Genomic DNA, 13128 nt, shown 5'->3' with positions numbered 1-13128 from the left:
TTTGAGGTTTTTCAATCTCAGGATCAGCTAAGGGTTCCTGAGATTCCTCTTCACCACCTTGAATGGCCATTGCTAGCTGCCTGGGTTTAGATTTTCCCTTCATGGAAATGTTGTAGCATTCCCTGGCAGCGAGATGATCGCCATGGACAATGCATATTCCCGTGGAAGTAGGGAATTTCATCGCGAGGTGGCGAATGGAAGTGACGGCCTCAAATACCATGAGTGTAGGTTGTCCCAAGATGGCGTTGTATGCAGCGGAGTAGTCAATGACCACGAACTCGAGGAGTTTGGAGACTGTCTGAGATCCTTCTCCTAGGGTGATCACCAGCTCGATCACCCCTATTGCTGCTGATCCTTCTCCTGAAAAACCATACAACATCATGGAGGTCGCCTTCAGCTCGGCGACGGTCAAACCAATCTTTTCTAAGGTGGACCGGAATAGGAGGTTAACAGAGCTCCCGTCATCGATCAGCACCCTCCTGACTCTCCGATTGGCGAGCTGAACTGCCACGACCAAAGGGTCATTGTGAGGGAACTGGACATGGCCCGCATCTTCCTCAGTAAAAATGATTGGTTGCCTCTCCAATCGCTACTGCTTTGGCTGACGCTGCTCCAGGACAAACTCCATTCCGTTATGAGCCTTTGGTTCGTTCACGTATCTCTTCTGGGCGCCCCTGCTCGTGCCAGCCAAATGCGGACCTCCAGAGATGGTGGATATCTCTTCTCCTACCACAGGAGGAGGTACATCCTGATCTATCCGAGACCCGGGCTGACTGGCCAGGACTTCTCAAGCAGGTTGACTCGCTGGAACCCTATTCCGTGCGTATTGAGCCAAGGGGCCAGCTCGGATGAGGGTCTCGATCTCATCTTTTAAATGCCTACAATGGTCAGTATTGTGGCCAACATCGTTATGAAAACGGCAAAACGTGGAGGTGTCTCTCTTCCCCTTGTGGTGCTTTAATGGCTTCGGCCTCTTCCAGGGGACTCGAGTAGAGTTAGCTAGGAAGATGTTCTCCCTATACTGGGTGAGCTCTGTATAAGTCGCGAAGATGGCTTAAACTTATCTACGGACTTATTCTTCTTTTGGCCGTGCTGGCAGCCTTCACCATTTCCCTTTCTTTTGCCTCCACCGGGCTGGTTGTTCTGTGTGATGTTTTGGGCCGCTGACACGACCTCCGTCCCCACTCCAGCGGGCTGCTCAGGGACCTAGCTGGTTCCTGCAGCTGAAGCTTCGGCCTCCTCCAAGTTGATCCATTCTTGGGCCCTATTAAGGAATTCGTTAACCGAGCTGACTCCCTTTCTTTGTATGTCTTTCCAGAGATCCCCCCCGACGAGGATTCTAGTTCTCATGGCCATGAGCTTGGAGCTATCATCCGCGTCTCTGGCTCGAGCAGGGACGTTTGCGAATCTTCTCAGGTAGGCGTTCAGAGTTTCACCGGGCTGCTTCCTCACGTTAGCCAGAGAGTCGGCCTTGACGCGGGCAGCCTGGGAGGCTCGGAATGCCCTCTTGAAATCCGCTGAGAAAGTCTTCCAGGAGCTGATTGACTGTCTTTTACCTTGCTTGAACCACTGCTTAGCAGGTCCAGTTAGTGTGGAAGGGAAGATTAAACACCTCAGCTCGGGGCCAATGTTGTGGGCCATCATTAGGGTGTAGAACATCCCTAGATGGTCCGATGGGTCTTCGTCCCCATTGAACTTTGACAGGTGCGGCATACGAAAACCAGGTGGGTACGTCGTTGCTGTTATGGTGGGGGCAAAGAGCTCCATCTCGTCCCTAGAATCATATTCATCTTTCTCTTTCTCCGATAGGAGTTTCCTCATTAGATCCTCCATCTGAGCCAGGCGCTCGAGGGTTTGGTCCTGATGTCCTTGGTTATTCCGGGGCTGTTCAACAGCTCCGGATCCATTGTACATATTTGGTGGGTTATTGCCCCTCTTATCTTAAGATGGGTTATTTGGGGCATTCCCTCCGTTACGTACTTCGGACAGGGCCCCCCCTGAGCGAGCATGGCTGTCTCCTCCAACCTTCTCCCCTCTATGGGAGTTAAGGCGGTCCTGCAGGTCGCCCCCTGGTTGGCTTGTGGACTTTGCGCCGAACTCAAACGCTGACGCAGGTCTCCGCCATAAAGGTCACTCCGGCGACTGCCGGTCCAGTAGCTCCTGCTAGAGAGGCTTGGAGCCCGACTTTGGTGTTGAGGATCTGCGCTTTCCCTTGGCGCCCTGCTACGTCGGGAAAGTCCGGCTGATGGCGGGTTTCTCCTGCTACTCCCATAGGCTGGGATATCTCAGACGGGCCGAGGAGGAGATGGATATCTGATTGGAGACAGAGGATGCCTGATTGGAGAGGCGATCCTAGTTCCATCAGGACGGATCAAATTTGGTGGGGGCCTTTCGGCCCTGCCAACCTGTTGGTCCCGCGCCTGGTGATCTGGACGAGGCGCAGGACGGTTGTTGGGGACGGGCTGATGCTGCAAGCCCTTCCCGGATCTCCTTCGGGAATTTCCTCGAGCTCCCCTGGGCGCTCTCGAGGATGGTTGGGAGCTAGGAGTCAACGTCCTGACCGAACGGCTGTATTGCTGTTGTCTGGCTCTAGGCACTTCTTCGAAGTTTGCCTCTCGATGGTGTGATGAAGGGGTAGAGTTGGCTGTCGGAAGTCTATCCAAGTGGCTATGCCTGGACCGGTTACCCCGGCGAGACTTAGGAGCCTCGCCTTGCCTCTCTCCGACGTTAGCGTCGGTTGTGAGAGGGGGTAGTCAGGCCAGCACATCCTTGATCTGTTGGCTAGCTATTGCTCGCTGGCTCCTCAGCTGAGCATTATCCATCTCCACTGTAGTGTAATAACACGGGTTTGGATTAGGTGGCCAAGGTGCCGAACTTCAGGTGTCTTCTTGGCCCGCCGGCTGCTTTCCTGGCCGCTGCTGGGCTTCAGGAACTTGTGCACCGGGGGTGGCAGTATGATGAGCCTCCTGCCCATCATGCTGTTCTGTCTCGTTACCGTGCCTGGATCGAGTAGTCACCATAGTTGGATGTTTGCGACAACACTAATCGAACTTGCTCTCAATGAAAGCACCAAACTGTTGATGCGGTTCTTCACCAACAGGAAATTAAGAAAAGAAGAGAAAGGGATTAGTGCTTATGTTAAACCGAAATAGGCATATGATCTTAGGAAATGAAATGGTGACTCAAAGTATATTTTTTAAGTGGTTCAAAGGTTAAAATCCTTCTACTCCACTAGTCAGTATTATTGCTATATACTGGATATTTGATTACAGGGTCTTTCTTACAATAGAGAATCCAACCTCTATTTACTCCCAGGGTCTCCATATTTATAGGAGAAGGCACCTGAGAGTTGGTAAGAAGGTCATCCCGTGACCTTCTTACCTATCGTATCAACTCTGTGACATTCATGATTAATTCCTAAACCTGACACATAAGTGTGGTCAAATCAATAGGTAAGAGGATAATGGGCCGCACGGCCCAACCCAGTCGTGGGTGTCTGAATACGCATGTTCACGGTGCGTGTCCGAGAAGTCAGGGATATATTAGACACGTGATGTCTGATATATGCACATTTACCTTGCGTGGTTGACTTTATAAAGGGTCATAGCCTCCAACTCTAGCTCGTACCACGAGCTGGATACTTAACTCGGCCTTCGGCCTTCAGAGCCCGTACTCAGTCCTTAAGTAACCAAAGGAGAACCCTTAGGTTACCTCAAGCTAAGGAGGTATGATCTTATGATGGCAGCTCCGGTTTTGGGGATGTCCACGAGATAATCATGATTAGGCTGTAACTCAGCTCGTTAATCAGCCCGTGGGAAAATCAGGGCGTACAGACTTATATATCTCAGGCTCAACTTCCATTTCTTTCCACAATGCATAACACCTTTCATCAGTGAGGCTCTCAAGAACACAAACTTGCCCACTGCAAACGCGATGTCCCTTCTCTTAAGGTCCGTGTAACTCTTTTGCCTACTCTGTGCAGTAAGCATCATTTCCCAAATTTTCTCGATCGCCTCACTGGCTTCCCTAACTGTCTCGGGGCTTAAAATCCGTTTCTCCCCAACTTCATCCTAGTGTAAGAGAGATCTACACTTGTGCTCAAAAAGCATATCATAGGGAGTCATCCCAATGGTGGATTGATAACTATTATTATCGGTGAACTCCATCATGGGTATGTATCAGTTCCAAGACTCTAAAAACTCCAAAGCACAGCATCTCAACATGTCCTCTAGAATCTGGATAGTTCTCTCAGACTGCCCATCGGTCTAAGGATGGAACGCAGTACTAAACTTTAACCTTGTTCTGATAGCTCTCTGTAGTCCCTTCCAAACTTTTGATGTGAACACTGACCCTCGATTAGAAATTATCAACTTTGGAACCCCATAAAGTCTCACTATTTCACTCACATACAATTCTGCATACTGGTCCGCCGAATAGGTAGTCTTAAATGGTAGAAATTGGGCGGACTTAGTGAGTCTATCCACTATACCCAAGCAGAATCATGCTGCCTTGTGGTTCTAGGTAATCCTACCACAAATCCATTGCTATATTCTCTCATTTCCATTCTAGAACGTAAATCGGTTGAAGTAACCCTACTGACCTTTGGTGTTCTGCCTTGACTGACTGGCATGTCAAGCATCTGGAAACAAACTCAACAATATCCCTCTTCATTCCAGGCCACCAGTATAACGCCTTAAGGTCTTGGTACATCTTCGTCGACCCTGGGTGTGAGTAGGGTGTTGTATGCGCCTCTTTCATAATACTTTCTTTAATCTCATCATTATCAGGCACACAAATCCTATCCTTGTATCGCAGCAATCCACCGTTGGACATCGTGAAGTCACTACTACCATTCTCCTGTACCAAAGCCTCCTGCTTCATTAGGGCATCATCCACTTTCTGTCCTTCTTTAATTTGTTTCAGTAGGGAGGATTGTAACGTGAGGTTCGCTAGGCCTCCTGTCATGAACTCGATGCCGACGTTTATAATCTCCTTTTGGAGAGGCTCCTCTATTGTGGTCACTGCTGAGACATTCCCATGTCCCCGCCTACTCAATGCATCTGGAACCACATTGGCCTTGCCTGGGTGGTATAGTATTTCACAATCATAATCTTTAACTAGTTCAAAACACCTTCGCTATCTAATATTCAGTTCCTTCTGTGTGAAGAAGTATTTCAGACTTTTGTGGTCAGTGTAGATTTCGCACTTATCCCCACATAGGTGATGTCTCCATATCTTTAGTGCGAACACCACTACTACCAACTCAAGATTATGAGTGGGATACCATTGTTCATAGTCCTTGAGCTGTCTGGAAGCATAAGCTACCACCTTCCCATCCTGCACCAATACACCACAAATTTCTCGCCCTCCATGGGAACACAAAGGATAGGCGCAGAGATCAACTTGTCCTTAATGGTCTGAAAGCTCTCTTCACATTTCTCGGTCCATCAAAACTTCTGATGCTTGCGGGTCAAGTTGGTCAAGGGTGTGGCGATCTTTGAAAAACCCTTGACAAACTTTCGATAATAACCCACTAATCCTAAGAAGCTTCGAACCTCTCAGGCATTCTTCAACTGGGGCACTCTTTAATGGCCTCGATCTTTGACGGATCCACTAACATCCCACTCTTGGACACTATATGCCCTAGGAAAGTTACTTGTTCTATCCAAAACTCACACTTAGACAACTTAGCATATAGTTGATGTTCTCGTAGTCTTTTTAGGGTCAACCTCAAATATTCCTCATGCTCCTCCTTGGTCTTTGAGTAGATAAGGATATCGTCTATGAACACTACTACAAACTTGTCCAAATATTCCTTAAATACCCTGCTCATCATGTCCATGAATGCTGCTGGGGCGTTAGTGAGTCCAAAAGACATCACTAGGAACTCAAAGTGCCCGTAGCGAGTTCTGAAAGTCATCTTCGAAATGTCTCCCTCCTTTACTTTCAACTGATGATACCTGGATTGCAGATCAATCATTGAGAATACTACTACTCCTTGCAGTTGATCAAAAGGGTCATCTATCCTCGACTAAGGATATTTGTTCTTAATGGTGACCTTATTGAGTTCTCGGTAATCAATGCACATTCTCATGCTCCCATCCTTCTTTTTCACAAATAGGACTAGTGCTCCCCATGGCGAATGACTAGTTCTTATGAACCCCTTATCCAAAAATTCCTGTAGTTGGTTCTTGAGTTCCTTCAACTCTACAGGTGCCACTCGATAGGGTGCTTTAGAGATCGGTGTTGTTTCTGGTGCAAGTTCGATCACGAATTCGATTTCTCTATCCGGGGGTAATCCTAGTAATTCCTCAGGAAACACTTCCAGAAACTCGTAAACAATATGCACATTCTCTAGTCTCAACTTTGTTTCCTTAGATTTATCCACCACACTAACCAGAAATTTCGAACAACCATGTTGCATCATATTCCATGCTTCCAGTATTGATATCATGGTTGTACGAAAACCCACTAATTCTTCTTTAAAAAAAAAAAGAGTTCCCCTTCTTCTGGTCTGAACTCCATAGTTTTTTTCTGATAGTCAATCGACGCTCCATGTTTGGATAACCAATCCATGCCAAGTATGACATCATAGTCTAGTATATTTAGTTCTATAAGGTCTGTCGGGCACTCCCTGCCCTCTATCATTATAGGTGTTGATTGTAACCACCTAGTTGACAACATCATGTCTCCTGACGGTAATATTGTACGAAAACTATGCTCAAACAGTTTATAAGGCATACCCAACTTATCAATCATATTCATGGAAATATAAGAGTGAGTCACTCTAGAATCAATAAGGACTCTACACATAATACTAGATATAGGGAGCTGACTTGTGATTACGGTATTACTATTGGCTGCTTCATTCTGGGTTAAGGCAAAAACCCGTGCTGGCACTAGATTGTTGTTACTGTTCTGTCCCATTTTCCATTGTGGGCAATCCTTTCTCAGATGTCCTGCCTGACTACATTTGAAACATTTTTTTGTGCCGGTCTGCCATTCTCCCATATGGCTTTTCGAGCATTTAGGAAAAGTGGGGTACTCTACTCTGTTACTTTGGTGATTCCCACAGTTTCGATCATTATAGTGTCTGTTGCAATTGTTAAGGTGGTTCTGAGTGTTGTGACTGCTGTTATTGGTGGCCAGGGTTCTCGGTCTCTTATCAGTGCCACTATTCTACCCTTCATTAGCTTTCCTCTTATTGCCCTCATTGAAGCCCTTGTTTTAGTGGGCCTCCCTTCAGGTAGCATTGTCCTTCCATATCCGATCCTCCAAGTATTATGCTTCAAGAGTCCTATCTAGTACTTTGGCATAACTAACCACTTCAGCACTGGTCATCTTAACGTCCCTAGCAATCATAGGCTTGAGTCCCCTCATGAACCTTTGGACTCGCAGAGCTTCAGTTGGTATAACTTCAGGGGAAAATTTTGCAAACCTATCGAACTTCTGTGCATAGTTAGTGACAGATAGGTTTCCTTGAACCAAAGTCACGAAATCATCTACTTTGGTTGCTAACACATCTGCACTATAATACTTCTTGCTAAAAGCCTGAATGAAATCTGCCCAAGTCATGGTAATCAAGTCACGAGTTTGTTTAATCACATCCCACCATATCTGCACATCTAACTTAAGCAAGTAGGCTGCACATGAGATTCTCTGACGATCATTTAATTCCATATAATCGAAGATGGCCTCGACTGATCTTAACCAATCCTCCGCCACCATGTGATAAACCTTCCCCTCAAAGGTTGGTGGGGCTTGCTTTATGAAACATTCATAAACTAGCTCAAACCCATAAGTCACAGGTAGTGATGCAGGTGGTGGTGTTGGCGGTTGAGGCTGCACCATTGGTACTTGAGGCACTTGGGGCATTTGGGGAACTTGTCTAGCATGTGCTAATTGTTCATCTCTCGACCTTAGTTGTTCCCTCAACCTTGCAAAATTTGATGCCAAATCCATCACTACAAGAAAAAACAGTATTCATAACACTTAAAAACTGCTAACCGGGAGTATTGATAACGCTTCTGAAAACGCTAACATAGCCACTGTTATTAAAAGTCCTGTCTTTTCTATAACAGTATTCAAATGTTATGTTCAATGTTATCTTAAACTATTCAATAACACATTTTTAGTTGCTATAATATTCAAATAATAACATTTAGTTAGAGTACTTAGTTATAAATTTGAAGTTTAATCTTATACTTTATGCATAACACTTTCCAACTGTTATGAAAATTGTTATATTTGATCATTTTATAACATTTTTAGTTCATTCTATTATATAAATCATAACTTTTTGTCCCAATTATAATATATTATACAAAACAACCATAATTATTGCAAATTCTCCAAGTAATAACATTTTGTTATTTTGTAGTGTGCATTTTTAATTGTTGTAAAAAGTTTTTATTATTGAATTTTTATTAAAAAAATCATAATTGATCACAAGTGTAATATTAAATAGATCAAAAAATCTAAAATATTCAATATATATGATAAACCATGAGTATTTTTACATTTGAAGACGAACTAGTTCAAACCATGACACTGTCCACTTCAAAAGTTCTTAGTTCTAACTTGAGTTTGAACGCATACATAATTAAATTCTATAGTCTTGCACATCTTTTGCTTCAAAAGTAAAAAACAGAAACATAACAAGATACACAAAAAGTAAACCATGAAGCTTGCTCCACCCTCCAATTCATCATCCATTCAATTGTGCACTTGTCTTTGTTGTGAGGTTGATTTGCTTAGCTACACAAGAGTTTAAATAATTAATGCTTAAACTTAGAGTTAATAGTAAACTAAAAGAGTACAAAAAGAAATAAAGTTAATAACCTCATTACGAATTTATAAGATGGCCATGTAATTACACTAACTATAGCACATAGGCATGAAATATTGAAGATTTATGCTTGGTAAAATACTCATTAGAAAAGTTAGCTCAAACACTTTATGATTATGAAATGAAAATGCAAATGATACACCAACCAAACATACAAATATATATATACAATACAACAACTAATTTATAAAGAAAACCCAATAGCATAGACACATGAACTAGAATTAGATCAAATATAAAGTTCCAAATAACAAGAGTAACGAATTTGCCATTTTTATTGTAGATTTCCAAATACTGTCTTCAGGGACCCTTGAAAACTCTGCTGTAATATAGAATATCAGTTCAGTGGCTTTAGGGACCCTTGAAAAAGGTATATGAATAAACCAATTCCAATCATGAAAGCTTTTTACTATAAATAAACCAAGCATTTAGGTTCAATTTCTTCGTGTTCAGCCAAGTGTCATCATATTGTATTCTACTAAAATATCATAAATTAAAGAATGCTAGTAGTCATCACCCTCTGCCACCATACTTTTTAATCACCCAAAAATGAAAAAGAAAAATGCCTTGGCACTAAAAGGAAAGGTTCGGAAGTCCAAAAAAGTGCTACTGCCCAAGTAGTATGAGCACGTTATGACATTAGAAGAAGAAGACCAAAAAAAAGTAAAACAATCAGAAATATATCAAAATAGCAAGTTCCCTAAATCAATGTAAAACACAATAGCAGAAGAAAAAATTTGGGCATAAGACATGAGCAAGTAAGGATCAATAAGGATACATAATTACTAGAATCTAGGCTACACTAAGCATCATTGGAAAAATTATTCCCAAAATATTAAAATCCTGCTAGGCAGCAATAAACTGTCATGGTAGAATATTAAGTTATTACCTGGGCAGGATGACTTTGGATAGTATCCACTACTTATTTTTCATGACCCCGCTCAAGATGGAAATTTGACTCAAGCTTTGAAGACTATCTCATTTTTATTTTTACCAATCCTCCTACAGAGCATTAAAATTTAAAAATCATCAGGATCAAAGCTCTACAACAATGATAATCACTGCATAGAATATATTTATGCACACATAATCTGTCTATAATTTGTTCATTATTCAGATCAATGATATAAACACCTTATAAAACTTCAAAATAATTTAAAATATATTAGATTAATAACCAAATATTATTCATCACGTATGCGCTCACAATATCATTGATTGATTAGGGTAACATTCTGCATATCCCGTGTGTCATACTAACCTCCAACACTTTCAACATGTAATCATTAAAACTTCTGAGGTTATCCTTTTGAGCTTCTTGGATAGCTGAAATAAGTTCCATTTCATGCACCTGGTGCATAGGTATGATTAAGAAATCATTATCAGTCACAAACATGGCCAAAGTATATCAAGTTATTAGAAGAACAGCTATTTTCTCAAAATCAATTAAATTTTCAGGCTTGCTTGCAGCTATATATTGAATGATTCTCTCTTCTTAACAAAATATAAATATATATTGTAGAGGAGAGTGAGAGAGAGAAAGAGACTATAAAACTAATTCACATGCCAACAGTTAGTACCAATGGCTTGAATAAACACTTGTATTTTAGAAAATTCGAATAATTGTTTTAAGTAGCTAAATTGGTTATAACATTATGCCAACACATTCAAACCACTCTAACAAAAGTAACATACAAGGATAGTTACTCCAGAGCAAGTAGAGAAAGCAAAAAATATCTTTTAAACAAAAAATAAAGGATAACAAGCACAGATGCAAACAATTTTAAGACTAACGTACCTGCTGCAGATATTCCTCAACAGTTGTTGCCTCCGCAGGGAAAACATCCTCAAATGTTGTCTTCATAAAACATACAGCAGAAGAAAATCAAATGGCAAAGCAATTATAGATATCTATTCATAACATCATTAACATCTTACATGAACACCCTATTTCCTCCTTTTTTTCTTCAAAAGATAAAAATAAAGAGTACCCATTAACCTTTAGGGGAATAAGGATGAAGTAGTCCTCCAGAAATTCCAAAAGCACCTCCTCCAATCCCAATTTCATCATAAATATCTATTCGTAAGTTTAAGTCCTCTGCAGTAGTCTCCTATATGTATATAACAACATTGGTGCTCTCAAAAGTTTCTCTCTTAACACATAAAAGCTCTTTGGTCTTTCTTGTATTCTAATGCTTACAACCTCTCTAATTTTTCTCACTATATCCTCTCCATTAGAAACAATTCCAACACAAACAAATATATGTATTGATATATTCAAAATGTTTCTTGATATTAAACTAAAATCTAAAAACATAAAAAGAAAAGAAAACTCACAGACAAATGGCTTCTTGAGCAGCTGGATTGCTTGGGTTCTTGCTTCAGCAGGGGCATCATCCTGTGTGCTTCAATGGCTCAACCGAAGAGAGTGACGACAGACTAATAGACTGTATTTCATTTCATTGATAGCTCATCTTTATTGTACTGGCTTTAGCTGCATTGCAAATTTAAATTGTATGTATGTTAGTTTAGTGAATCTAATAGACTGTATTTTATCTTTGACATAACTGCTTCTTTATTAGACAGCTCATACTCAACCTACAAATTTGCACACTTGTACATATATCAATAGTGGAAAAAACTTGTTAGACATATGAAAAATAAAAAAAATAAAAAAACATGATCAAAGCTTCTGCGTGGTGCTTATGGCATAATATCACTTAATATCTGAGTTGTGCTTCCACAACAAGCAGCAATAATTATATACAGCAACAGAACAATCAAGCAATGGCTACTAGGTTTAATGTTATTCATAAAATAAAACTACATTTTAAAGTAATGAAATTAGGAAAAAAAGTTTTACCTGAGCGAATATAGAGTTGACTTCAGAAATTTTCGCTCAACTCTATAGACAATGAAGCTTAGGGAGGAGGTTTAAGCTCAGTATTACAGTATATATCTATATTCACTCAACTCTATAGACAGATGTAACTCATAAAAGTATATCTCAGAAACAGTATTACATGTATATACCTAAGCGAATATAGAGTTGACTTCAGAAATTTATTCAAAAAAAAATCTTAATAAATGAAGACATGATGCCGTGAGATACTGAGGTGTTGTGCCTACTACTTATTTCCATTTGGCTTTTGTGAAGCTTTGAGGTGTCCTTCCGAATTGATGCCATGACTAGTGAGGTGAGCTGCCATGAAGACCTGGTATCGTGAGGTTATGTGCCTTGCATGAAAGATAAGAGTTGCAGTGCATGAAAGATGAGAATGCCTTTTGCTTTTTGTCTTTCATAAACCGAAAATCTTGGACTCTTGGAATATTTCTGTACACAACAAAAATAGCACAGAAAATTTTTAAAACAAAATTGTACTTAGAATAGTATTCAAAATATGAAAACTAACAACGGCTTCGAGTACTTGAACTAATTAAGGAAACGTTTCCCTTGGTAGTCTTGAAAACAAAATCAAAACCAGACAAGAACAGAACATTGAGAAGAAAAAATAATACATAAAAAGATCTAATAACCACCCTTGAGATCGTTGACAACATCATAAGGAATGGGGGTGACAGTTTCCAACTGAGCTCCTTCAACCATGAAACCTGGCTTGGGACCCTCTGGCTACCTCTTGGTGCTGATGGCCTCACCCTTCAACTTGGCCTCGGCCTTAAGCTTATCGTTCCTTAACTTTTTGTTTCTGAACTCCTCAGTGCATCTAGAGGGCTGGACATGCTCCACACGAACATGAATCCTCTTCTTAATGATGTGGCTCCCAACCTGCTTCTTAACCTCCACGCCAATAGCGCGCTTGGTGATGTTCCAGACACGCCCAGTTCGGCCATGGTAGAACTTGTAGGGCATACCCTTGTGAATGGCGTCGTTCACCTTAATATCAACATACTCGCCGGTCTTGTAGGTCTTGAGGTAGGTGGAGAGAGGGATGTACCCCTTCTTCCTGAAGGAACGTGAAAACAGGTCTCGTGTCCGAGATCGTAGACCGTGTCCAGCCGGCATTTTCTATTACCTCTATTCTCTTCTTACTCTAGGGTTTCTCTCTGTAACACGGCAAAGTCAAGCCCTAGATAAAATAGCACAGAAAATAACACTAATATTATTGCAAACTCGCATCATTTTCAAAATACTTGTACACAACCAAAAGAGAAATTTTGATAGAAGAGAAAAACCCAAATGAAACTCAAACTTCATGCCAAATGACTCTCCCAATTCAAAGAGAATCAAGTCGAAAGTTACTTTCTCAAAAGCTAATATG

General features: G+C 41.4%; 1 pseudogene; it reads right to left on the bottom strand.

Moving 5' to 3' along the window:
* Nucleotides 1–12241: 12241 nt before the first annotated feature.
* Nucleotides 12242–12878, bottom strand: LOC133829081 (large ribosomal subunit protein eL21x/eL21w-like; annotated as a pseudogene).
* Between the last annotated feature and the right edge of the window lie 250 nt (nt 12879–13128).

Source organism: Humulus lupulus, chromosome 4 (genome assembly GCF_963169125.1).
Source record: "Humulus lupulus chromosome 4, drHumLupu1.1, whole genome shotgun sequence".
Taxonomy (NCBI): Eukaryota; Viridiplantae; Streptophyta; class Magnoliopsida; order Rosales; family Cannabaceae; genus Humulus; species Humulus lupulus.
This window is presented reverse-complemented; position numbering and strand designations above follow the sequence as displayed.